The 24,176-nt window shown below is 43.6% G+C and overlaps 1 non-coding gene across 1 annotated transcript; it reads right to left on the bottom strand.

Moving 5' to 3' along the window:
* Positions 1-23,583: 23,583 nt before the first annotated feature.
* trnal-uaa (transfer RNA leucine (anticodon UAA)) lies at positions 23,584-23,667 on the bottom strand. The gene has a single exon. It is a non-coding gene; the product is annotated as a tRNA-Leu (tRNA).
* Positions 23,668-24,176: the final 509 nt, after the last annotated feature.

The raw sequence follows: 24,176 nt of genomic DNA, 5'->3' as shown, positions 1-24,176 counted from the left end.
ATAGCCTTGAGCAGACGGTGATACACGACCTCAGGAGGAGGACCGATTAAACATGAAGAGATTGGGAAACATCTAGTGGAAGCCTCCTTCCTCCCCCAGGAGTGTGCGATAATAAAGATCAAAGCACACGTAAAAAATAATGATCAGTATGAACAGGGGAATGCATGGACAGATGAAGCAGCCAAGCGAGTGGCAGAGACAGGTACACAGGCCGGGGAAGCCCAAGGCGGAGCATGTACAATCGGGCCTGAGGAAGTAAATATGCTTGAGGTACAGGGAGAGGCCACTCCGCAGGAACAGGAGGGATGGAAGCAGAGATGGGCCAAACAAGGGACCAACGGGATATGGAGAAAAGAAGGGAATGTGGTGGCCCCGGAATGCATCCAGGGGAGCCTATTAAATTTATACCACGGATATGTGCATACAGGTAGAACCAACATGATAAGCTCGATGTCCTGATGCTGGTGGTGGAAGGGAATATCTAGAGATATAGAAGACCTCTGCAGAAGGTGCGTGATATGCACAAAATACAACCCAGGGGGGAAAGTAAAGGTCAAAATGGGACATCAGCCCCGACCGAACGGACTCTGGGAAAATTTGCAGGTAGATTTTACTGGACCATTATCCAGCAACAAGGGGAAAACGTACTGCTTAGTTATAATAGACACGTTTATGAAGTGGGTAGAAGCTTTCGCCACGAGGAATTGTTCAGTAGAAACCATAGCCAGGATCCTAGCAAACAAAATAATGGCACTGCAGCAGAACTCAGATCAAAGTTCACACTTCACAGGGAAGATAATGAAACAGGCGTGCGCTTAGGGATTAGGCAAAAACTATCCCACATCAACGAGACTGGAAAGGTATGGGTAGACAGGAGACCCCGAGTATAAATAAATAAAGCTCAAGGCAACCCCTAGTCGAACGACAGGAATGATACCCTTTTAACTAAAAAAATATGGAAATCTGTAATGGAACTCTGTAAGCAGTTACATGATATAGAGGCAAAGGTTCCCCTCTGCTCACCTCCTTATCCTTTCATCATCTCTCCTCTCCCCTCTCCTCCCCTATCCTCTCCACTCGGCTCATCGCTTCTCCCATCTCCTCCTCTCTCCTCTCCACTTCTCTTCTCACCTGTCTTCCCGTTCTCTCCTGTCTCCTCTCCTCTCTCCTCTCCCCTCTCCTCAACTCTCCTCTCCTTTCAGCTGTTCTCCTCAACTCTCTTGTGCCTCATTTTCTCCCCTCTTGCCTATCTTTTCCACGCCTCTACTCCATTCTCCCCTCTCCCCTACACTATTCTCCTCCCTTTCCCTCTCCTCCATTCTCCTCTCATCTCCTCTGCTGTCTCATCTCCACTCATCTCCTGTCTTCCCCGATCCACCCCTATCCTCACCTAGCCTCTCCTCTCTCCTGTTTTCAGGTCGCTTCTCTCTCCACTCTCCTCTCTCCGCTCCACTCGTCTCCACTCCAATCATCTCGACTCTTCTCCCCTAAATTCTCCCCTCCTCTCCTCACCCCTCTCCTCTCCTCCTCACCTCTTCTCCCTTTCATTTTAACTCCTCTCCTCACTTGTGTCGTCTGATGTTCTCCCCTCTCCTCTCCTCCCCGCTCCTCTCCTTTCCTCTGCTCTCATGTACCCTCTCCACTTCTCTCTTCTCCACTCCTCTCCTCCCCTTCCTACCCTCTCCTCCCCTCTGCTCTCCTTTCCTCTACCCTCTTTTCACCTCCTCCTCTCATGCACTGTCTTCTCTCTCCTCTTCTCTCCCCTAACTTACCCCCCTCTTCTCCACTCACCTCTACTCCCCTCTCCGTTACCCACTCTTCTATTCTCTCCTGCCCTCTCTTCTACTCTCCTCCCTTGTCCCCTTTCTTGTCCTCTCCTCTCCTCTAATCTACTACCTCCTCTCTCCACTCTGCTTTCATCTTTTCTCTGCTATCCTCTCATCTCTTCTATTCTCCTCTCCATTGCTCGAAACTCCATAGCTCTTCTCATCTCCACTCCCCTCTCTTCTCCCCTCTCCTCCCCTCCCTTCTCATCTCTTCTCGCCCCTGCTCTCCCCACTCTCTTCCTCTCCTCTCCTCTGATGGTCTCTCCTCTACTCTCCCGCCGCCCTTCCCCTCTCCTCTGCTCTACTCTCCTTCTCTCTCATCCTCTCACCTCTCCACTTCTCTCCATTCCTCCCTTCTCTGCTATGCTCCTCTCCTCCTCTCCACGCTCCTCTCATCTCTCTTCTGTCCCCTACCTTCTCCCCATCTCTACAACACTCTCCTCTCCACCCCTCTCCCCTACACTCTCATCTCCACTCCCCTCGCCTCTCCACTCCTCTCATCCCTCTCCTCTCCCCTACCTGTTCCTCACCTCTATTCCACTTTCCTCTCCTTCCATCTCCCCTACATTATCATCTCCTTTCCCCTCCTCTCCTCTCTTCCCCTCTCCTATCTTCTCTTCTCCCCTCTTTTCTCCTCTCTTCTCCTCTCCTTTCATCTTATCAACTCTCCTCTGCTTTCCTTTACTCATCTCTGCTCTGCTCTCCTCTCTACTTCCCCTCTCATCTATCCTATCCTCCACTAACCTCTCCTCCCCTTCCTGCTCATCTTCACTCTTTCCTTCTCCCACCCTCTCCTCTCACCTCCTATCCTCTACTCTGTTCTGCTGTCTTCTCCACTCAACGCATCTCCTCTCCTCACCGCTACTCTCCTATTCCCCTCCTCTCCTCTCCTCCACACTCATCTCCTCTCGTCTACTCCCCTCCCACCTCCTGTCCTCTCTCTTCTCCCCTCCTCACCTCTCTGCTCCTTTCATCTTCATCCTCACCTCCAGTCTCTACATTCCCTGCTCTGAGGAAAATAAATGATTTGATGGCGTGTGACAGTCAGTATGGCATCGGTCGCCATGAATCCGGACTGACCATTTTAATAATAGCACACACGTATCCTTACTGACCAATATGTTATCTGTCCCCATGTGCCCTGACTGACCACTGTATTATCTGTCCCCATGGACCGTTACTGACCAATATATTATCTGCCCCATGTCCCCTTACTGACCACTGTATTATCTGTCCCCATGTATCCTTACTGACCTCTGTATTATCTGTACCCATGTATCCTTACTCACAATTATATTAACAGTCACCATGTACCCTTACTGACGATTGTATTATCAGTTCTTATGTAGCCTTACTGACCACTGTATTATCAGTCCCCATGTACCCTTACTGACAATTGTATTATCAGTTCTCATGTACCCTTACTGACCAATATATTATCTGCCCCATGTACCCTTACTAACCACTGTATTATCAGTGCCCATGTATCCTTAATTTGCACTGTACTGTCAGTCCCCGTGTATGTTACTGACATTTACTTAGCCTGCCTCTATCCTTGCATTTGTTTTATTTCACTTGTGATACCCCGAGAAGTGAATTGAAAATCTGAAATTATAGAGTTATTTTACATTTCAGTTATAATAGAAACTGCCTAAATGAAAGTTGCTCCCTTCACATGCATGCTGTGATTCTGTGGAATTAACTAATTCTGCTTTTGCCAATAGTGCTTGGTTTTGGATAGTTATTTGATCTGAAAGCCATTTGCTTTTAAAATATTTTGCAATTGAAAGTGATGCAAAGAAAAGGTTCGGACAACTTGTTTATTCAGTGACTGTGATTAATATCCTTCAGTGTGCAGTTTAATTGTCTCACTGGAGAATTCCCTCAGGCTATAAATAGGGATTTCTTTTCAGTCTGTGCAGCAATGTTTGACTGAAGTTGTTGTCTAAAACGAACAGCGCTCATTGGAGCTCACAGAAAGTCAAGTCATGTTCTGGGAGATTCCAATTCAGCTTTGGATCCTGTGGGCACTTTTCAATGTGGAACGTATTTATTACCCGCTCCTCGCTGCTGTTGGTGTTCCTTGTGAGTCCTTCATCTGCAATGAATTATGTAACCCATGTTTCTCTGTATTTGCTGTCCTTGTCCTTTAGTTCTAGTTATTAATTGTATTCAATTTAAACCTCTTGTTCTTTGTCTAGCAATGCAAATAAGTTTCTGTCATGTAATGTTTGATCATTTGTTAATTTGCTGCTCCCAGTTCAATGAACAGTATGTTGTTTCCATAACTTGCTTCCAGTGATAGTGGTTCACAGGATTTGACAGAAATTTGACTTTATTGACACAGATATGTTAGTGAACGATTATATTATTGAACAGCTTGCAGTCAGCTTTCCGCACTAATGCCCAGTGTTGGATAATAAATATGTGTTCAGCGGTAACAAGTGTTTTAAGGTCCACTGGTTATTGTTAATGACACTGACCAGTGGAAATCAGCGTTGAGAGATCCTTCACAAATACATTGAGATATGAGACATTATTCTCTAATGATTCAGCTATAGACAGTTGTCGTAATTTCCACTGCCTCCCGCTCTGCCTCACAGTCACTAATTCCAGATGATCAGGACCGGGTTAAAACTGCAATACGGATTCCAGTAAAATGTTTATTCAGTTGTGTTTGAATTGATTTATTTCCCTTGTTCAGCCACAGTTCAGGAGAGCTCGGGGTGGGCCGCACGGTAGCAACTATTCAAAATGGAGCACTATATTGTGAAATATTTTGATATTTCCAGTCTCAAACTCTCTCTGTCAACTGGAAGTCTGTAACTTTCTCACACCAGGTGAAAGGAAGTTGGTTGACACAGTTCCAGCTGTAAACAGACACGTTCGAAATTCTTCTGTGACATCTTACAACATGGGTTATCATTAGTCTATTGTAAAGCGACAGTCCCTTCTTTAAAGATTATTTGCAATATTCTTGGAAAGTCAGCTTAAGCCAGTTACAAAGTGTACTTTCAAAACAATGGTTGGAAAGGTTCTGATTTCGACACATAATATAATTCAATTCATCTTCTTCAGCCTACGACACAACCATAGTAACCTCGCCAAAGACTCCATTCCCCTCTCTGGCCACAGATTTCATTCCCCAACTTGGCCACAGAATCAATTCCCCTCCCTGTACACAGATTCGAATCCCCTTCCTGGAAAAAGAATCGATTCCTCTCATGGGCCACATACTCCATTCCCCTCCCTGTCACAGACTCCATTCCTTCCTTGGCCACAGACTCCATTCCGTCCCTTGGCCCCCAATTCCATTCTCCTCCCTGGACACAGATTTATCCCCCTCGCTGTCCCCATACTACATTCCCATCCCTGGACAATGACTCTATTCCCCTCAATGGACACAGGTTATTCACAAACTCGCGGTTTCTTGTGCTGAATTATTGCTTCCTCTGACTTGGATATGGCGTTATATCAGAGTCTCATTCGGAGCTTTACCCACCTGGAAAAGGTCCAATACATTAATTCTTTCAGTCATGACCCAGCACCCACACATCACATCCATCGCTTCACTCACTCCCTGTCACAAAACCCAAACATCCCATACACTGGCACATTCAGTTCAGAGCCAACACCCACACGTCCCATCCATTGGTACATTCAGTCCTTGTCCCGACACCCACACGTCCCATATATTGGTTCTTTCAATACCTGTGCCAAACATCACACGACCCATCCGCTGGTGTAATCAGTCCTGACCCAAACAGCACACGTCCCATCCGATGATTTCATCAGTCCTGACCCAAACACCACAAGTCCCATTGGATGGTTCACTTAATCCTGAGTCATTTCACACATAATTCTTTGAGACAGCTGTTAATGCTCTCAATCTGAAATATAAATTCCCTGTTTTTCTCTTTCTTGCAGTGAACTTAGTGACAATAATGATCTTGTCTCGAGGAAGGTGCGGTCTCTCCAAGTGTGTCAGCCGTTACCTGGTGGCAATGGCAGCGGCGGATCTACTGGTCGTTATCCTCGACCTGATATCCAGGCAGATTTCTATTCTTTATTGGACCGCGTTTGAGTTCATGTGGAAGAGTAAAGTGTGTAATATCCATGCCATCCTGCTTTACGCAGTCACGGACTGTTCCGTCTGGTTCACAGTTGCTTTTACCTTTGATCGATGTATAGCCATTTGTTGTCAGAAGCTCAAAACCAAATATTGCACCGAGAAAACCGCGACTGTGTTTGTGGGAACAGTGAGTGCGCTGTTCTGTGTAAAGAACACTTTCTGGTACTTTATGTATGGAGGTATGTATCAGATTTCGAATAGTCCCTGGTTTTGTTTTGTTCGACGGGAAGTCTCTGAGTCAGTATCATGGGCAGGAATTGAATTCCTTCATTATATTATAACACCGTTTATTCCATTTGTTCTGATCCTTCTGCTCAATACTTTAACTGTCAGACACGTTTTAGTGTCAAGCAGAGCCCGCAGGAGACTCCGGGCCCACAGCAGTGGGGAGAGTCCCAGTGACCCAGAGATGGAGAAGCGAAGGAAATCCATCATTTTACTGTTTGTTATATCCGGCAATTTTATCCTCTTATGGGCAATGTTTCTGTTATATTCTGTGGTTGAACGATTGTATTCGTTAAATATTATTCGTGTATGTCTACCTAAATATGTACAGGAAATGGGATTTATGCTTCAGCTCCTGAGTTGCTGCACCAACACATGTATTTATGCCGTGACCCAGACGAAATTCAGAGAGGAGTTGAAGAATGTGGTGAAATATCCCTTTACTCTAATTGTTAAATGCATTAAATAAGAAGAATCACACAATGTTTTTGGCGTGTATTCTGCCCAATCCGCTCATCTCTGTGATACACACACAGTGAGGCCTGTTTTAAACTTTCACCGCGCGGATTCAGCGACTAACAAAAATGATAGAGGTGGGGAAGTCCACGGAGATCAGTCCCGCTGGACTCCTGCAGGTTTTATCCCCGCTAAGACGTCTGCTGCGGCCTGGGATGGGTTTATAAAGCTCCCGACCGCCAGGCTCGTGTCGAATGTGTTTACCCAAAGGGAGCGGCGCGGGGAACTTTTCAGTCCACGGGCGGGCCGCTCAGTCCCCAGCACTCCCAGGAAAAGCTGGGGGGAAATGGCCTGAGACCAAACAACAGCCAGAGAGGGAAGGTTTTAAAGGCTCAAAGGTCAGTGCTTTCATCCCTTTGCAGGCACCTTGTGTTTTTCTCCCAGTGGGGTTTAACCTGAGCAGCTCCAACGCCTGGTGATAGCGACGTATCCTTGTTTCAGATAATCTACCTTTGGGATTAAATGGTCTCCTGCAGACGGAGTATATCCCAGTGACATTCACCACTATAACGTTCCTTTGTAAGTTTGCCTGAACAATGCGGTGATCTGCAGGATGAAGTGTTCCCCGGACACACTCGACACACATTAAACTCAGCTCCTCCTCACTCTCTCAATAATCTCCGTGCTAAACATAGCCCATAATATGCAGCATTCAGGGAGGGTGGTAACGAGCTTTGTTGCTAGGTATTGCAGTATGTGTGATGTAATAAAGCTGGGAAACTCGCATGACACTGTGCCTGAGCATTGTGACATCACAGACCTGCCCTTCTGACCACGCCCTGGCCTGTGGCTGACTCAGAATTGCATTTCAGACATCCCTTCTCCTTCACACATCACTTTACAAAGAGTTACTTAATGTCTGCAGCACAGAAATAGGCCATTCGGTGCTCGCGGCTGCAAACTTGTCTGAGGCGGTTCCCCTGAGGTTTCCCTGTGGGTGCTGGGAGTTAGCAGCCCGTCTGCCTGTGGACTGCAAATTTACAGAGCGACCTTCCCCACCCCGACCCTTTCGGCCCAGCAGAGCATGTCAGAGCTTACTCTATCACCACATCCTGATCTTAAACGGAGTGCACAAAGAGAGTGCTAAACTTGGGAACGTAGAGAAAGTGAGATTCAGTGGTAAGTCCGGGTTGAGTCTGGCTGAGTATTAGCTGTAAGAAGGGAAATTTAGTTTAACGTTTTGAATTGAACTTAGAACTTTAAAAACAGAAGTTAGCAGAAACTGCCTGTTAGTAGTAGTTAAGTATCAGTCAGCTGTAAGTGTTAATCTTAAATATGTGCTAATTACTGCGAGCAATGGGCATGGAGCTGAGACAGCACTTGTAACTTGTGTGTGGCTCCAAAGGTATAAAACTAAACACTAACTGCTGATTCACAGTATGTTCTGCACAGTGATATTAAACGGAATTTGGTGAGAGTTTGAATGGGAACAGTGGTTGAAGGAGGTGCTGCTTTGGCCTCCAAAATACAGCAGGTAGGTGAATGTTTGGTGAGTATTACCTTTTTTCTCGAAGCTTGGTCTCCACTAAGACCTGGGAGCAAAAACAATACTTTATTAAATTAATAATTTAACTATAATTACTAATTAATTAATATCATTATAAATAACCATTTGAATAAAAACTAAGTAATTAAATTAATTCAGTGTGTAAATAAGCAAATACATTTATAAAAAATAACTGAAGATGGCAGGGTAGGCAATGAGTCGAGACTTTAATGTGTGTGAGTTTGTGGACATCAAATCTGTCCCACATTCCCACATCTGCAGGAAATGTCTCTGCTTTATTCGCTCTGGCCAGCTTAATTGGGCTCGAGTTCGAGTCGACACACTCTGAAACACACAGGATAAGTGATTTAATCCAGAAAACAGTCACATCCCACAGAAAAACGCAGGTTCAGGAAAGTCCGTGGCTGATTGGGTGCCGTGTAGCGAGAACTGAGGAGAGCTGAGAATGAGACACTGCTCCTGTCCAACAGGTACGATATACTCGTTACCTTTAACGATAAGGATAAAGATTGCGTGGAGGACATCCACAATACATACCAAAGTACATGGCTCAGAAGGTTGTCTACAGGCAGAGATAGGTAGAAATATTAAACAATTACTTTGCATCAGTATTTATCAGGGAGACAACACAGGTGGACATGACATCGGATGATATTAGAAATGAAATAACTGCATTTAAAATAACAAGAGGAAAATATTATATAAACTAATCAAACCGAAAATGGATAAAATGCCAGCTTCGGACGAATCACATCTAGAGAAGAGATAGCAGAGGCATTAATAAACATATTTAATACTTCGTTAGAATAAGGTGCAGTGCTGGAGGATTGGCAGATACCTAATGTAATAACTATTTTTAAGAAGGGAGGTAGAACGTGTCTGAGGAACTATAGTCCAGTCAAATTAACGTCGATGGGAGGAAAAATAATGGATTCCCTACTAAAAGAAAAAGGGGAAGAACAACTAGAAACCAAAAATGAATAGTCAGCATGGATTATAAAAGGGAAAGTCTTGAATTGACCAAATGCTTTGAATTTTTCGAACAGGTAACAGATAGCGTAAACTAACATACTGTAGTAGATAGAATTTATCTGGATTTCCAAAGGCCTTCGATAAGATACCCCATAATCGACTGAAAGGGCAGATCACAAATCGTAATTACAATTAATAATAATAATTGGGATGTTTTAAAATGGAGTTAGCAGATTTTTAAAATGGATCCCACAGCCTGTTTTTCAGTCTGTGGGAAGCATGTGTGGGATGTCTTCCACAGAGGGTCAGATGTTCCAATTCATAGAACAAATGCCTTGGGAGCTGGGCACAGACACAGATAACATAGGATCTGAATTCTATAACAAGATACAAGTTAAATAAAAAGAATCAAAGCAACATGTATCCTGAATTACCAATTAAACATATAGAGGCCAGATTGGAGGAAGCAACCTACCAGATAAACATGTATTAATCAATCAGCACGTATTAATTGTAACTTGTGTAATTACGTAATGCTATAATCTGAAACTGTATAAATTAAGATATCTCAGGCAGTTTCTCTGAGCATTCCTTCAAGGTTAGCTCCCCTGCCAGCTTGTATCTTTTATTAATAAAAACTGCATTTACTTTAAGGCTAACGGACTCCGAGTGGTGGTTTGAAGTTAACCCTAACAACTTGGCGCAGTCAGCAGGATCTACTGGACGGGCAGATTAGACACAAAAAGCTGACCAAACTAACAACGAATCAGTAGAGAATTACCTTGAGAAATTCTCCTTGCAAAGTAACCAGAGATGCAATGAATCTGAAGCAGATTCTGTGCAGCCAGTAAATCCAGTTGAGGGGTGCGTCAGGACACTGTAAGTAAATACATGTGTCGGGAGAATAAGTACGTATATGGGATATCGGGGTAAAAGCCTCGGTGTAAATAGTTCCGCTTCAGTAAAGATGGGTAAAATGGGAACTGGGGAAAAAGCCCCAGTGTAAGAAATGGCAAGGGAATCTGCCAAGGCCCTTGGAGGGGTGAGGTATAAACTACCAGAAGAAGTTCTGAGAGATAAATCTGAAAAGGTTAAGAAGATGGTTAAGGCAGGATATGATGAAGGGAAAAAGATCAGTTTAACAGCCGGAAAGATGAATAGAAATATACCCAAAGTTGAGATGGACAGAGAAAGTGACAAAAGACAAGAGGCTGTAAGTATAAAAATAGATATAGTTGTCAGAAGGGAATGGACAGAGGAATTTGGCCCAAATTTGTATCCCCCACTAACAGGGTTATGATTAGGAGCCGAAGAAAATAAAGGATTTATTGGGGGCCAGAAGTATTGCTAAGCAGATATTTTTCGGAAGACCATAATAAAAACTGTTAGTGACTATCTTAAGTGAAATATGGATCCAAAATTAGAGCCGGCCAAACAATAAGCTTTGTTGAATGAAGAGAGACTTTTGTGAATGTCTGTCTTTGAATGAAAGTGCTTCTGTGATTGTTGACTGCGGAATATTTGAGGTGGGAATTAATGAATTTTTCAAGTGTCTGAAAGCCTGCTTCAGAAAGTGGTGGAGCTGTCTGTTGTTTTGGCCCCACCTACTTTTTCAAACAGAGTGAACGTTTTTTTTAACCCTTTACAGTGTTGTCCTGTATGAGGGAAGTTTTAAGAAAGTAGGAACCTAGAATTGAATTACATTTTCATTTAGAAATCCAGGTGTGGATTTATTCGGATGATATGTTATGGAGTTAGGAAATGCACAAAGGATAGGTTTGTTGAGCAAAAGATAAAAAATGCGAGGTCCCGTTGGTTTAAATTGTTTTTTTCGACACGCTCACTTGTCAAAAGAAAACACGTATGCATTGATTACATTTTGTTGAAAGACAATACATTTAGTCTAGGAATGAAATAAATAACGATGAAGGGAAATTGTAATGACTTAAAAAAAGAAGCCTGCGTGGGTGTCTCAAGGCTGGGGGCTTGGGAAATACGCCCCCATATTCCTTTGTGTAAAATCTTGATGCGAAAGCTTCTAGCTCAGTAAAAAGATTTTTAAATAAAAGATTGGCAATACATTATTTGAATTGGGACTTTGAGATATTTCAGGTGATTCTCCTTGACAAACATTTTGGTTGTATTGGAAAATATTGTGTTTGGAAGCCTTTTAATAAAAGTAAACATACTGTGTCAGAAGCTGAAGCTTAAAAAGATTACATTTATGAGATACTGTATCACAAAATTGAAGTTACAGCGCAAAAGATTAGAGTTTTTGACGTTCAGCTTCTAAAACAGAAGATAGGCACATAATTATAAAACAAGTACTTTGCATTCTGTGATCTGTGACTCACTATAAGCACAAATGAGAAGTCCGATTAAAAAACAGTTTTACCATACTTGACATTTCATAATCCAACAATAAATACAAATACTACAAAAGGGGAGCAGAAATTAGGATGGAAGAAGTCAACAGTTAATTTTGTTGTGAAGATTTCAAGTACCAATGTTTAAGAAAATACACAACATAAAATGTTAAATCTGACCTCTTTAAAAAAAAAGAAATAAAACTATAATGTTTCGAAACAATGTAGAAATGCCTTCAGGGATCAGGGCAAACTCCTGGGCAAGTGGGGAGCTACCTGTGAAAGTTAAAAGGAACTTTGAAAAAATTAAAATGATAAAACGGCAGGCTTTAGCAGTTTAGAACAAAGGAAAATATAAGTTGAACTTGTGACTTCAGATACGGTGGTTGAAGAACCACAGAAAGTGAGACGTAAAGGCTTTGAAACTGGAACAGTTGAGATAACGGAAAGCAGTTATCAAAGTCTATGTGTTAGACTCTGTTCTAGTTATGGAAAAGACATTTGAGATAACGGAAAGCAGGATTTAAGGTAAATCCCAAAAAGGCAAAAATCGGACAAGCTGTGGTACAGTACCTGGGACATAAAATATCGCAAGGAACTCGGACCATGTCCAATGACAGGAAGGAGGACATTAGGATTATGCCCCGACCAAAACCAGCCTGAGGGGTGTGTAAGATATTGGGGTTCTTTTGCTATTGCAGGAATTTTGTGCCTAACCACAGCAACTGCAGAACCAATACAGTGGCTAGTGAAAGGAAAATCCGGTTGAAATGGAAATGGTAAGACTCTAACTAAAATCTGGAATATCCAGGATGTGTTTTATCAACAGAATATAAACGTGATCATCACCGTCCTTCCGATTCTACAAGGACAAGCTGCAAGGCCGCCCCAAGGGGGCCCAGAAGCATTTTACCACACCAGAGGCTCCGTAAAGCAGCCTCTAGGGGGCGGCATCTAAGTGTCAGGAGCGTTTGTCTTGAAGCCATAAGATAAGTGTGTAAAAAATGTTACCTGAATATTGTAAACCAGGGGAATTAAGCTTGGGAGATTGCGTGGTAGTTAAACCTGGAACAGAAGTAATGTTGCTATTTGACAATGTCCAGCATGAAATGTGACCTGTGAGCATAAATTGAACAGCCAGAAAAAATTATCCACAAGACTAAAGCATTGTAAACATGATTGCTAGACACAATTCTGAGAATAGCTAGTGACACATCAGGAGCAAGGGAGTAACACAAGAAGCTGAGACACAAAGAAGGAAGGCAGAGGAGATCTATAGCAAATGACGTATTAGCTGTACAGGGACATCTCTGGTAGATACACCAGATATACAGGCGATCCAGGCAGGTGTAGATAGTTTGAGGGGAACAACGGAGTTACTAATCAGGAAACAGACCAGGATTGGGATACAGTCTTCACAGTTAGGATACAAAACTTCCAAAAAAATGCTACAGGGTGTATTCGTATTAGAAGGCCATGCACGAACAATTAACGAGCTAAATAAGCAGGAATTGAGAGGACGATGCTGAGGACAGGAAAAGAGACACATGTCATGCCTATGGGAGATGGATGATTGGTCAGGTGAGACACAATATGGATCAGAAACAAACCGGGCGAGTTACAGATTCAATAAATAGCACCCAGTTGAAAGTAATGGCACAACACACTGGGCCATTAGATGCATGTACCCTGAAACATAGAAACATAGAAACATAGAAAAAGGTTGCAGGAATAGACCATTCGCCCCTTCGAGCCTGCACCAACATTCAATAAGATCATGGCTGATCATTCACCTCAGTACCACTTTCCTGCTTTCGCTCCACACCCGTTGATCCCATTAACTTAAGGGCCATATCCAACTCCCTCTTGAATATATCTGATGAACTGGCATCAACAACGTTCTGCGGAAGAGAATTCCACAGGTTAACAACTCTCTGAGTGAAGAAGTTTCTCCTCATCTCGGTCCTAAATGGCTTATCCCTTGTCCTCAGACTGTGACCACTGGTTCTGGACTTCCCCAACATCGGGAACATTCTTCTTGCATCTAAACTGCCCAGTCCCGTCAGAATGTTTCTGAGGTCCCCTCTCATTCTTCTAAACACCAGTGAATACAGACCCAGTCGATCCTAACTCTCCTCATATGTCAGTCCTCCCATCCCGGAAATCAGTCTGGTGAACCTTTGCTGCACTCCCTCAATAGCAAGAACGTCCTTCCTCAGATTAGAACAAAACTGAACACAGTATTCCAGGTGAGGCCTCACCAAGGCCCAGTACAGCTGCTCTATTCAAATCCCCAAGATATGGGGCCAACATGCTCTTTGCCTTCTTTCTGTCTGCTGCACCTGCATGACAACCTTCAATGACTGATGTACCATGACACCCGGATCTTGTTGCACCTCCCCTTTTCCTCATCTGCCGCCATTCAAATAATATTCTGCCTTCGTGTTTCTGCCACCAAAGTGCATAACCTCACATTTATCCACATTACACTAAATCTGCCATGCAATTGGCCACTCACCTAACCTGTCCAAATCACCCAGCAGCCTCTTAGCATCCTCCTCACATTTCACACCGCCATCCAGCATAATGTCATCTGAAAACTTGGAGATATTATACAAAATTCCTTCATCAAAATCATTGATGTATATTGTAAATTGCTGGCGTCCCAGCACTGAGCCCTGCGGCACGCAACTAGTCACTGCCTGCCATTATGAAAATAACCCGTTTATCCCGACTCTCTGCTTCCTGTCTGCCAACGAGTTCTCTATCCACGTCAATACATTACCCCCAATACCATGTGCTTTAATTTTGCACACCAACCTCTTGTGTGGGACCTTGTCAAAATTATTTTGCTAGTCCCACTACACCATATCCACTGGTTCTCCCTTGTCGGCTCTACTAGTTACATCCTCACACAATTCTAGAAGATTTGTCAAGCTTGATTTTCCATTCATAAATCCATGCTGACTTGGACCAATCCTGTCACTGCTTTCCAAATGGGCTGCTATTTCATCTTTAAAAATGAATTACAACATTTTCCCCACCACTGATGTCAGGCTAACTGGTCTATAATTACCCGTTTTCTCTCTCCCTCCTTTTTCAAAATGTGGTGTTACATTAGCTACCCTCCAGTCCATACAAACTGATCGAGAATCCATGCACTGTTAGAAAATAATCACCAATGCATCCACTATTTCTAGGGCCACTTCCTTAAGTACTCTGGGATGCAGACCATCAGGCCCCGGGGATTTATCGGCCTTTAGTCCCATCAATTTCCCTAACACAATTTCCCACAAATAAGGATTCTCTTCAGTTCCTCCTTCTCACTAGCCCCTCGGTCACGTACCATTTCCAAAAGATTATGCGCGTCTTCCTTCATGAAGGCAGAACCAAAGTATTTGTTCAACTGGTCTACCATTTCTTTTTTCCCTAGTATAAATTCACCTGAATCTGACTGCAAGGGACCTACGTTTGCCTTCACTACTCTTTTTCTCTTCACATATTTATAGGAGTGTTTATGTTTCCAGCAACCTTCCTCTCATACTCTATTTTCCCCCTCCTAATTAAACCCTTTGTCCTCCTCTGCTGAATTCTAAATTTCTCCCCGTCCTCGGGTTGATGCTTTTTCTGACCAATTTATATGCCTCTTCCTTGGATTTAACGCTATCCTTAATTTCCCTTGTTAGCCACGGTTGAGCCACCTTCCCCATTTTATTTTTACTCCAGACAGGGATGTCCAATTGTTGAAGTTCATCCATGTGATCTTTATATGTTTTCCATTGCCTATCTGCCGTCAACCCTTTATGTATCATTTCCCAGTCTATGCTAGCCAATTCATGTCTCATACCATCGAAGTTACCTTTCCTTAAGTTCACGACCCCAGTCTCAGAATTAATTGTTTCACTCTCCACCTTAACAAAGAATTCCAGCTTATTGTGGTTAGTCTTCCCCAAGGGGCCTCGCACAACAAGATAGCTATTTAGTTCTTTCTCATTACACATCAAGCAGTCGAGGATGGCCAGCCCTCTAGATGGTCCCTCGACATATTGGTCGAGAAAACCATCCCTAATACACGCCAGCAATCCTTCTCCACCGTATTACTACCAGTTTGGTTAGCCCAATCTATGTGTAGATTAAACTTGCCCATGATAAGTGGTGTACCTTTATTGCACACATCCCTACTTTCTTGTTGGATGCTGTCAGCAAACTCACGACAATTGTTTGGTGGTACACAACTCCCACTAGCGTTTTTTTCCCTTTGATATTCCACAGATCCACCCACGTAGAATCCACGCGAATGTCCTTCCTGACTATCGCATTAATTTCCTCTTCAACCAGCAATGCCACCCCACCTCCTTTTCCTTTGTCTCCATCCTTCCTGACTGGTGAATACCCCTGGATGTTGCGTTCCCGGCCTTCGTCACCCTGGATCCATTTCTCCGTGATGCCAGTTACATCATATTCATTAATTGCTGCCTGTGCAGTTAATTTGTCCACCTTATTACGAATACTCCTCGCATTGAGGCACAATGCCTTCAGGCTTGTTATCTTAACACACCTTGTCCCTTTAGAAGTTTGCTGCAATGTGGCCCTTTTTGATTTTTTCCTTTGGGTTTCTCTGCCCTCCACCCTTACTTTTCTGCCCCCAAAGGTTCCCATCCCGCTGCCATATCAGCTTAACCCCTCCCCAACAACACGAGCAAACTCTCCCTCGTGGACATTGGTTCTGCTGAGGTGCAGACTGTCCGGTTTGCACAGGTCCCAGCTCCGCCAGAACGGTTCCAATGTCCCAAGAAACTGAATCCCTCCCTTCTGCAACACACATTCATCTGAACTATCCTGCGATTCCTACTCTGAAAAGTGGTAGCTATCCCTGAGATTGCTACCTTTGAAGTCCGATTTGTTAATTTAGCTCCCAGCTCCCTAAATTCAGCTTCTAATTCCTCAGACACAGAGAGTCAGAATCAAACACATAAAGAGCACTCTAAAGACAGAGAGTGAGAGGCACAGATACATTGCACAATCCCATTTGTTTGAATGTTACAAAGTTATCGACAAATGCAGATTCAACAGAATAGATTCGGGTGTAACTGAGCAGGATGGCAGGAAATCGGTTTGAATTTAAAGATTTACCAGGAGTGGGGTTCGAACCCATGCAGGTATAAACCCATTGGATTTTCCTTCCAACACCTTAACAACTCGGCCATCCTGGTTTTGTCAGTATTCGGATTTTGTCTCTGTGAGAATCTGGGCTGCAGCTCCACTCTCACAGACACAGGTTTTTAATGAGCATTTTCGAATATTTATAGTAATATTGACACAGGGGCAACTCTCCTGTTCTTTTTCGAGTAATGCTCTGGGAACTTTCACATCCACCCGAGGGTGCAGACGGAGCTTCAATTTAACATTTTATCCGAAAGTCAACAGCTTCAACAATGCAAAATTCCCCAAGTACTGCACTTGAGTGTCAGCCAAGATTATATGCTCAAGTCTCAGGAGTGGGACTTACACACACAACCTCCTGATTCAGCCGAGAATGCTGCCACTGAACCAAAGCCGATACCAAAGTTCACATCCGTATTATTTTCCCCAAGTCTTTTTATAAAGTTTCAGGACATACAGAAGTAATATTCAACATTTTTAAAAGCTTCATCCTGGTCGGGGAATTGAAGGCCTACCTCGCGCGTGACAGAGAGGGATATTAACTAAGACACGAATGAGGAGCTGACGGGTGTGGATTCTGTCAGTGCAGGAATCGAGCTGAGAACAGAAATGGACACCATGAGAAGTAGACAGGCACATTGAGAGACAGAGATAAACCGACAAACAGGGAGAGACAGACAGCGAGATAGAGACAACGTGAGACAGAAAGTGTGAGACTGAGAAGGAGAGGCAGACTGAGTGAGAAAAAGACACAAACACACACACATACAGATATAAAGAGAGAGAGGGAAACAGTGAGAGAAAGACAGTGATAATGACAGTAACAAGGAGCGAGACAGATGAAGAGTGAGCGACAGATCGAGAGATATACAGAGATATAAACAGAAAATGATGGAAATACTCAGCAGGTTAGAGACAGGAACTAACAGACAGGCAAATAGAGACAGACAGGTCGAGACATAGACAGACAGAGATGATGGGAATGAGAGAGACAGTCAGACAGAGAGACTGAGAGAATCCCACTGGAACAGAACTGGACATCGTGAGAAAGAGACAGACACGTTGAGAGACAGACAAACAGGGAAAGAGGGAGAGACAGACAGCGAGATAGAGGCAAAGAGAGACAGAAAGTTTGAAACTGAGTGGCAGGGTCAGACTGAATGAGAAAACGACTCCAACACATACATACACAGAGATGTGTTTGTGTGCTCCATAAAGAGAAGGAGGCAAATATGATGCAATGACAGAGACAAAGACAGGGACAAAGAAAGAGACAAAGAGGGAGACAGATAGAGAGAAAGACAGATAGAGACAATAATTCGGTTCTGTCTTCACAAAGGAAGATACAAAAAACCTTCCGAATGTACGAGGGGACTGTGCATCTCGTGAGAATGAGGAACCGAAAGATATCCTTATTGGCGGGAAATTGTGTTGAGAAATTGTTGGGATTAAAAGCTGATAAATCCCCGGTTCCTGATAGTCTGCATCCCAGAGTACTTAAGGAAGTGGCCCTAGAAATAGTGGATGCATTGGTGATCATTTTCCAACAATCTATCGACTCTGGATCAGTTCCTATGGAGTAGAGGGTAGCTAATGTGAAGGCACTTTTTAAAAAAGGAGGGAGAGAGAAAGCAGCTAATTATAGACCGGTTAGCCTGACATCAGTCGTGGGGAAAATATTGGAATCAATCATTAAGGATGAAATAGCAGCCCATTTGGAAAGCAGTGACAGGATCGGACCGAGTCAGCGTGGATTTATGAAAGTGAAATCACGCTTGACGAATGTTCTGGAATTTTTTGAGGATGTAATGAGTAGAGTGGACAAGGGAGAACCAGTGGATGTGGTGTATTTGGACTTTCAATAGGCTTTTGACAAGGTCCCGCACACGAGATTGGTGCACAAAATCAAAGTGCATGGTTATTGGGATTAATGTACTGACATGGATAGAGAACTGGTTGGCAGACAGGATGCAGAGAATCGGGATAAACGGGTCCTTTTCAAACTGGCAGGAAATGACTAGTGGGGTGCCGCAGGGCTCAGTGCTGGGACTCCAGCTCTTTACAATACACATGAACGATTTGGTTGAATGAATAGAGTGTAATATCTCCAAGTTTGCTGATGACACTAAACTGGGTGGCGGTCCGAGCTGTGAGGAGGACGCTAAGAGGCTGCAGGGTGAATTGGACAGATTAGGTGAGTGGGCAAATACATGGCAGATGCAGTATAATGTGGATAAATGTGAGGTTATCCATTTTGGGGGCAACAACACGAAGGCAGAATATTATCTGAATGGCGGAAAACTAGAAAAAGGGGAGGTGCAGTGAGACCTTGGTGTTATGGTTCATCAGTCACTGAAAGTGGGCATGCAGGTACAGCAGGCGGTAAAGAAGGCAAATGGTATGTTCGCCTTCATAGCTAGAGGATTTGAATATAGGAGCCAGGAGATCTTACTGCAGTTGTACAAGGCCTTCGTGAGGACACACCTGGAATATTGTGTTCAGTTTTGGTCTCCTAGTCTGAGGAAGGAAGTTCTTGCTGTTGAGGGAGTGCAGCGAAGGGTCACCAGACTGATTCCAGGGATGGCAGGACTGTCATATGAGGAGAGATTGGATCAACTAGGCCTTTAATCACTGGGGTTTAGAATGATGAGAGGGGATCTCATAGAATCATATAAGATTCTGACTGGACTGCACAGGTTAGATTCGGGAAGAATGTTCTCGATGTTGGGGAAGCCAGAACCAGGGGACATAGTCTTAGGATAAGGGGTAGGCCATTTAGCAGTGAGATGAGTAGAAACTTCTTCACTCAGAGAGTTGTTGACCTGTGGAATTCCCTGCCACAGAGAGTTGTTGAAGCCAGTTCATTGGATATATTCAAGAGAGAGTTAGATATGGTCCTTACGGTTAAGTGGATGAAGTGGGATGGAGAGGAAAACAGGAAAGGGTAACTGAAAGAATGATCAGCCATGATAATATTGAATGGCGGTGCAGGCTCGAAGGGCCTAATGGCCTACTCCTGCAGTTAATTTCTATGTTTCTATGTTTCAAAAACAGAAAATGATGCAAATTCTCATCAGATTAGAGACAGGGACAAAATGAGACAGGCAAAGACACGGACAGGGAGGATGGGAAAGAGAGAGACAGTCAGACAGAGAGTCTGAGAGAATCCCATTGGAACAGAACTGGACACCGTGAGAAAGAGACAGATTGAGAGACAGAGACAAACAGAGAACCAGGCACAGACAGAGTGAGTCAGAGAGAGGCAGACTGAGGGAGACAAAGGCTCAAGCACACAAACACATACACAGCTCTCTAAAGAGAGAAAGGCAGAGACTGAGATACACAGCTACATTTCACAATTTCATTTCATGATCGGCTTAGAGTGTCACAGAGTTACATGAAATTGCAGATTCAACAGATGAAAATCATGTATCACTGGGCAGGATGGGAAAAATCTCTGTTAAATTAAAGAGATTCTAGGATTGGGGTTCGAATCCACGCGGGAAAAAACCATTGAATTTTATGGCCAACGCCTTAACCAGTCGCCCATCCTGGTCTGTGTAGCGTTTGGATTCTGTCTCTGAGAATCTGGGCTTCAGCTCCACCCCCACAGCAACACACACACATACACATCGGGTTTCAGTGAGCATTTACGAAAATGTTTAGTAATATTGACACGGGCGCAACTCTCCTATTCTTTTTCATGTAATGCTCTGGGAACTTTCACATCCACCCGAGGGTGCAGACGGAGCTTCAATTTAACATTTCAGCTGATGGTCAACAGCGTCAACAATGCAAAATTCCCCAAGTACTGCACTTGAGTGTCAGCAAAGATTATCTGCTCAAGTCTCAGGAGTGGGACTTACACACACAACCTCCCGATTCAGTCGAGAATAAAGCAAATGAACCAAGGCCGATACCAAAGATCACAACCGTATTATTTTCCCCAAGTTTTTAAAAAATTTCCAGGATATACCACATTCATGGTGATGATTTGCATCGACAGTTGCACATACACAGAGACATACATACAGATAGACATACACAGACACACACACACACAATAACCAAAAATATACACGCGTCAACATAGAAACATAGAAATTAGTTGCAGGAGCAGGCCATTCGGCCCTTCGAGCCTGCACCACCATTCTTTAAGATCATGGCTGATCATTTAACCTCAGTACCCATTTCCAGTTTTCTCTCCATACCCCTTGAACCCTTGAGTCGTAAGGGCCATATCTAACTCCCTCTTGAATATATCTAACTAACTGGCCTCAACAACTTTCTGTGGTAGCGAATTCCACAGGTTAACCACTCTCTGAGTGAAGACGTTTCTCCTCATCTCGGTCCTAAATGGCTTACCCCTTATTCTTAGACTGTGACCCCTAGTTCTCGAACTCCCCAGTAACGGAAACATTCTTCCTGCTCTCACTTGTCAAATTTCGTCAGAATTTTATTTGTTTCTGTGAGATCCCCTCTCATTCTTCTAAACTCCAGTGGATACCAGCCCAGTTGATCCAGTCTCTGCTCATATGTCAGTCCTGCCATCCCGGGAATCATGCTGGTGAACCTTCGCTGTACTCCCTTAATAGCAAGGACGTCCTTCCTCAGATTCGGAGACCAAAACTGAATACAATATTCCAGGAGTGGCCTCACCAAGGCCCTGTACAACTGCAGTAAAACCTCCCTGCTCCTATACTCAAATCCCCTAGCTATGAAGGCGAACATGCCATTTACATTCTTCACTGCCTGCTGCACTTGCACACCAACTTTCAATGACTGATGTACCATGACACCCAGATCAAGATATACACAGGTTGCCTTAGACAAATAGATGGATAGACAGGCAGGGTCACTGTCGCTACTTTGTCTGGCTTTTGCGTTTTTCAGTCGAGAATGCTGCCACTGAACCAAAGCCGATACCAAAGTTCACAACCGTATTATTTTTCCCAAGTCTTTTTGAAAAGTTCCAGGACATACCAAATTCATGGTGATGATTTCCACAGACATTTGCACATACACAGAGACATATATACAGATAGACAGACACAGAGACACACACATACATACATAACCAAAAATATACATGCACCAACGGACATGCACAGATGCCGGAGACATCTCGAGGGATAGACAGGCTGAGTCACTGTCGCTACTTTGGCTGATTTTTGCATTTTTCTATCCGTATGTATCGTGAATATTGCAGATTAATAAAAATGAGAAATAGATGTCAGTGTTGAAAGGTGTGGGACGTTATTCCACCTATCTCAGGATTAGTTTTGCAAAAACCTGGTTAAATTGTGAAGAAAATTGCTGAGAATCGTAGTCGGCAGGATTTGAACCTGAGCACCGAAAACCCAAAGGAATTCAAGCCAATCGCATTAACCACTCGACCACAATTACTGCGTCTCTGGCACTTTAAATGTTACTCAGAAAAAACTCAGTCATCCATCTCTGTGCAGCAGACGGCCACAGAATCCTGAAAAAGTCTCTGTTTGCAAAAAATCTGGAAGAGGCAATCTCCTCTTGCTGTATTTTTACTGTTCTATATTGTTCTGGAACTTTTTAATATGAATCTATACCAAGAAACAGAAGTAAAATTAGACATTTTGAAAAAACTGCTTTTCCGTCGGGGAATTGAACCCGGTTCTATTGCTTAACAGGGGAGCAAAATCACGACTATACGGACAAAGGTACGGGCGATGTCAGAGCAGTAATCGAGCTGTGAACAGAAGTCGACAGACACATTGAGAGACAGAGACAAACCGACAAACAGGGAGAGAAAGACAGCGATAGAGGGACAACGAGAGACAGAAAGGGTGAGACTGAAATGTCAGGCAGACTCTGAGAAAAAGACTCAAAAACCTACATATACAGAGATGTGTGTGTGTGATCAATAAAGAGAGAGAGGGAAAGAGTGAAAGAAAGACAGTGATAAAGACAGTGACAAGGAGAGAGACAGATAGAGAGAGAACGACAGGTCGAGAGAGAGACAAAGATATAAACAGAAAATGATGGAAATACTCAGCAGGTTAGAGACAGGAACTACCAGCGACAGGCAAAGAGAGACAGATAGGCAGAAATATAGACAGACAGAGATGATGGGAAAGAGTGAGACAGTCAGACAGAGAGACTGAGAGAATCCCATTCGAACAGAACTGGACACTGTGAGAAAGTGACAGACACATTGAGAACCAGAGACAAACAGGGAAACAGGGACAGACAGACAGTGAGATAGAGACAAAGGGAGACAGAAAGTTTGAGACTGAAAGGGAAGATCAGACTGAATGAGAAAAAGACTCAAACACATACATACACAGAGATGTATTTGCGTGCTCCATAAAGAGAGGGAGGCAAATAGTGATGGAATGACAGAGAAAAGGAGAGGGACAAAGAGAGAGACAAAGAGGGCGACAGATAGAGAGAAAGACAGATAGAGAGATGGACATAGAGACAAAAACAGAACATAATGGAAATATTTATCAGGTTAGAGACAGGGATTAACAGAGACAGGCAAAGACATGGACAGACAGAGATAATGGGACAGAGATAGGCAGTCAGACTGAGAGAATCCCATTGCAACAGAACGAGACACCATGAGAAAGAGACAGATTGAGAGACAGGGACAAACAGAGAAACAGGGACAGAGAGAGTGTGTCAGAGAGAGGCAGACTGAGAGAGACACTGACTCAAACACATTCACAGTTCTCTAAAGAGAGAGAGAGGCAGAGACCGAGCAACACAGATACATTTCACAATTTCATTTCATTGTCGGCTCAGAATGTCACATCGTTGCAGAAAATTGGAGATTCAGCAGATGAAAATCGGGTATCACTCGGCAGGATGGGAAAAATCTCTGTTTAATTAAGGAATCACCAGGAGTGGGGTTTGAACCCACGCGAGTATATAACCCATTACATCTTAAATGCAACGCCTTTAGCACTCGGCCATCCTGGTCCTGATCCTATCCGTGGTTGGACTCTGCCTCTGTGAGAATCTGGGCTTCAGCTCCACCCCCACAGACACACAGACACAGAGGATTTCAGGGAGCATTTACGAACATTTTGCGTAATATTGACATGGGCGCAACTCTCCTATTCTTTTTCGACTAAGGCTCTGGGAACTTTCACATCCACCCGAGGGTGCAAATGGAACTTCAATTTAAAATTTCAGCCGATGGTCAACAGCTTCAACAATGCAACATTCCCCAAATACTGCATTTGAGTGTCATCCAAGATGATGTGTTCAAGTCTCAGGAGTGGGACTTACACACACAACCTCCTGATTCAGTCGAGAATGGAGCCACTGAACCAAAACCGATAGCAAAGATCACAACCGTATTACTTTCCCCAAGTGTTTTAAAAGTTCCGGGACGTGCCAAATTCATGGTGATGATTTCCACAGGCAGTTGCACATACACAGAGACATACATACAGATAGACTTACACAGACACGCGCACGCACAA

This window comes from Pristiophorus japonicus, chromosome 23 (genome assembly GCF_044704955.1).
Source record: "Pristiophorus japonicus isolate sPriJap1 chromosome 23, sPriJap1.hap1, whole genome shotgun sequence".
Classification (NCBI taxonomy): Eukaryota; Metazoa; Chordata; class Chondrichthyes; family Pristiophoridae; genus Pristiophorus; species Pristiophorus japonicus.
Note: the sequence above shows the minus strand (reverse complement) of the source record. Positions and strands in the feature narration are given on the sequence as shown.